Source organism: Lontra canadensis, unplaced genomic scaffold, assembly GCF_010015895.1.
Source record: "Lontra canadensis isolate GAN:19392208 unplaced genomic scaffold, GSC_riverotter_1.0 scaffold91, whole genome shotgun sequence".
NCBI classification, from domain to species: Eukaryota; Metazoa; Chordata; class Mammalia; order Carnivora; family Mustelidae; genus Lontra; species Lontra canadensis.
In genome coordinates, this window is record NW_022631085.1 from 70,900 (window position 1) to 75,262 (window position 4,363).

Genomic DNA, 4,363 nt, shown 5'->3' on the forward strand with positions numbered 1-4,363 from the left:
TTATTTATTTGACAGAGATCCCAAGTAGGCAGAGAGGCAGGCAGAGAGAGAGGGGGAAGCAGGCTCCCCGCTGAGCAGAGAGCCCGATGTGGGGCTCGATCCCAGGAGGCTGGGATCATGACCCGAGCTGAAGGCAGAGGCCTTAACCCACTGAGCCACCCAGGCGCCCCTAAATAAAATCTTTAAAAAAGAAAAGAAAATTGTCAGGATGGCAGCATGCTTAGTCTTTGTAACTATAGTTTCCCTTTCTTTGAATGGGCTAGCTCAACAACGAAATTTCATCTTTATTTCATGTGCTGCCACCTCTTCATTCCCAGTCTTCTCAAAGAGACCACTTTTTCCCCCTCCCTTGAACATCTAAAAATCCAACTGAACAGAAGAATCACATTGACAGTAATACTAACAAAATGCTATTTGTTTCACAGGATAATCCTACAAAAACAGCTTCAACACTACAAGGCAATTTCTACATCACTGGGGACAGGGGCTATGTGGATGAAGATGGCTATTTCTGGTTTGTGGCAAGAGCAGATGATATCACATTGTCCTCTGGGTAATTTTTCATCTGTGCATATGTCTACATTAACTGATCATTAGTGTTCTGGAGTGGATCTGCTGCTCACCTTTATATGTTTTATTTCCCAGTTACAGAATTGGACCATTTGAGGTGGAAAGTGCCCTGACTGAGCATCCTGCTGTTGTAGAGGCTGCTGTTGTCAGCAGCCCAGACCCCGTCAGGGGAGAGGTAAAAAAAAAAAATTCATCTCCACTTTATAATTTATTGGCAGTCTAACACATACTTTTCAGCAGTTCACTGAAACAGAATTACCCAAATGACTGACTAACTCCAAGACAGACAGTCATGAGTAAATATGCTAGTCAGAAAGAACTGCTATGAATAAGACTGAAAATATATATAAGGAATTTGTATCTTTTCCATAGAGGGATGGTGTGAATGCCAACAACCCAGGCTCACAGCAGGATAGGATGCCAGATATCAGCTAGATGGTATTAAGTTATCACCCAGGTCTGGAAACCAATGGTCTCTAGTGTAGCTGAGGAGGCTAGGCTGGCATCAGATATCAGGGGGAGGAAGGAAGGTCAAAGATAGCAACTAAGGGGGCGCCTGGGTGGCTCAGTGGGTTAAGCCTCTGCCTTCTGCTCAGGTCGTGGTCTCGGGCTCCTAGGATTGAGCCCTGTATCGGGCTCTCTGCTTAGCGGGGAGCCTGCTTCCCACCCCCCTGCCTGTCTCTCTGCCTACTTGTAATTTCTCTCTGTCAAATAAATAAATAAAATCTTTAAAAAAAAAAAAGATAGCAACTAAGGCAACCAGAAGTAGGCTGGGTACATGGATAGGTGGAAGATTCAGGAAATAAGCTGTGAATAAGACAGTCCTAAAAGCTCATTCCTTTTTTTTTTTTTTAAGTAAGCTCTATGCCCAGTGAGAGGCTTCATCTCATGACCCCGAGATCAAGAGTCATATATACACTTGAAAGCTCATTCTTACTGGAGCTGATCAGAGGGTAGTTTGGGTTTAAAGGTTCCAAGCTACTCTTCAGGTCTCCTTTGCCAAGCAAGGCCTCCAATATTCCATAGATCAGGGAATTGATTCTGTGATTACTGAAGTTTACCCTTTCACTCTTAACTCCACCGGTAGGATCACAATGTTCTTTGTAATTTGAAGGCCATAGGTCACTACTGGACTTATGCAATGATGGAAATATTCTATATCTGCACCATTTGATACAATACACATGGCTATAAAGCACTTGAGATGTGGCTGGTATGACTGAGAAAATGCTTATTTCATTTTAATTAAGTTTAAAGTTACAAGTGGCTACCATATTAAATGGCACAACGATAGACTCTTATAAAAATGCAACATTTTGCAGAGAATTTTAGAGAAACTATGAAGCCAACTTAAGGTTTTTAGTTAAAAACATTTTTTTTTGTACTTCTAATACTACAACAACTAATACCTAATAGTTCTGATGACTTTTTCTGATGTTCCAGGAATTATTAAGCCCTACACAGGGCCTGTATAGGCCCTATTTAATCCTCACAACCTCTCTTTTTGGAGAAGGAAACAAGCACAAAGAAGTATTCTAACATTCCCAAAATTACACAACAAAGTGTGATTTGAACCTGGACTGTCTGACTTTAGAGATCATGCTCTTGATCATGTTAGGGCAGTCCATATTAATTTACAATCTTCTGTAATGGTTTATAAAGATTTTTATAAAAAATCTTTATAAATCTGGGTGGCTTAGACAGTTGAGCATCTAACTCTTGATTTCAGGTCAGGTCATGATCTCAGGGTCATGAGATTGAGCTCCAAGTTGAGCTCTCCACTAAGTGTGGGGTTTGCTTGAGATTCTCTCCCTGCCCCTCCTACAACTCCTGGGTGAATGGGTGTGCTTTCTCTATAATAAGTAAATAAATCTTAAAAAACAAAACAAAAAAACTTTTACAAAGATACAGTGGATGTTATCCAAGGTGTAGAAGTCATCAATATTCAAGCCAATAATTACAAACATTAGCTCTTAAAATAATCTGCCTCTGAATGAGTCACTTCTAGCAAGGTTAAATTTTTTTATTGATAAAGCAGAAGAGCCAGTATAAACACAAAAACATTTTGTGAGATATCAAAAAATGGGTATGATAAAATTATAGATAGATTGTCTAAACACTCTGGGCAGGGCAGGATTTTCCAAAACATTTCAAGGAAGAGTGAACTTTGAGAACAGGATTTGTGAGCATCAAGTGATGAAGTCCTCCCTGTCTTCTGCCAATTATACAGCAAGACCACCACCATTTTCTACTCTTGTTCCTCAAGGTCAGGTAAATTGGTCAGAGTAATAGCAAAGTGTCTGTTGGAACTTTCACAGCCTTATTATCAACATAAGTACCTCTGGAATGAAGAGTGCACAGCTTGAATGAACTGTTCCCTTCAACAAGGATAGAGCAAACTCAGTGTGAATACTCTTTATAAGGGCCACAATGAGGGTAGGGACCTAGAAACTAGGCTAGACCAGGCTAAGATGTTACCCAAAAGGCTATGCTTAGTGCATTGTTGAGTTCCTAAAAGGAAAATATTTTTTTTCTAAAAGGAAATTTTCTTGAAGGAGATAAAAGATGAGGTAAGAAGTCAAGAGCAAAGACAGCTCAGAAACAGAATCAGGTCAGAGGGCAGAGTTCAAGATGTAGTTAGATGAGAAAGTTCTAATTCATTAAGATCATTAACAAAGCAGAGGTCCCAGAAACTCTCTTGTATTACAGAACAAGAGTTATGAGACTCAAACTGGCTGACTTAAGAGTACAGAGCTGAGATTAAACACTATGAAGTCTTCTGGCCCACCCCAGCAAGCACTTAGATTCCCAGTTAGAGAAACATAAAAATATTCATTCCTGGTGTTTCAGATATTTTTTGCAGGTAGTAAAGGCTTTTATTGTTCTGGCCCCTGATTACATGTCACATGATTAAGAACAACTCAAAAAGGAGATTCAGGAGCATGTAAAAAAAACTACAGCACCTTACAAATATCCCGGAAAGGTAGGTATTCTAATTATGATGACAATTTGCTTAGCATTCTGACAAATTTCAGCTGTTTTTTTTTAAATTTTAATAAATATTCTCCTCAAACATGCTACACCAAATATTCCAAACTGAACTAATGACATGGATAAGAATCAGAATCTTTGAGATTAAAATGAAACTCTTGACATAATTTGCTGGATCATTTGGCTTACTGGACTTGTAGTAAATTCTAAATACTAAGCGACATCTCCTCAATAACACCCATCTCCGTTTCTGGTTGTTACCAAAACTGACCCAAGTGGGTGTCCTAATTCTTTCACCTAGAGATAATAACTGCTATAAAACTTACTTTGTCTAAAGATGAAAACTTTTGGGCTAATTTTTTCCCTTGATCCCAACAGGTAGAATTTGTTCAAGAGCTGCCAAAGACTATCAGCAGGAAGATCAAAAGAAATGAACTGAGGAAGAAAGAATGGGAAACAATTTAAATCTGTTCTATTATTTATCACAGTATCTATAAAACAAAGATTCTGTCCAAACCACAAGAATATAGGGAGGTGATGACAAATGTGGTAATATAAGTTGTTGATTTAAAATATCTTGTGGTTGGGACACCTGGCTGGCTCAGTCAGTCGGGAATGCAACTCTTGATATCAGGGTTCTAATTTTGAGCCCCACATTGGGTGTAGAGTACTTAAAAAAATATTTTAAAAAAGTAAAATAAAATATCTTGTGGGTATAACATCAGAGGCTGAATTCTGAAATAAAATATTTAGAATATTTATTTAGAATAAAATTCCTCTGCATTAGTGTCAATGTTCTTAT

The 4,363-nt window shown here is 38.6% G+C and overlaps 1 pseudogene; it reads left to right on the top strand.

The window, feature by feature from the left end:
- LOC116854374 overlaps positions 1 to 4,112 on the top strand; it is a 12,391-nt pseudogene extending 8,279 nt beyond the window's left edge.
- The last annotated feature ends 251 nt before the right edge of the window (positions 4,113 to 4,363 follow it).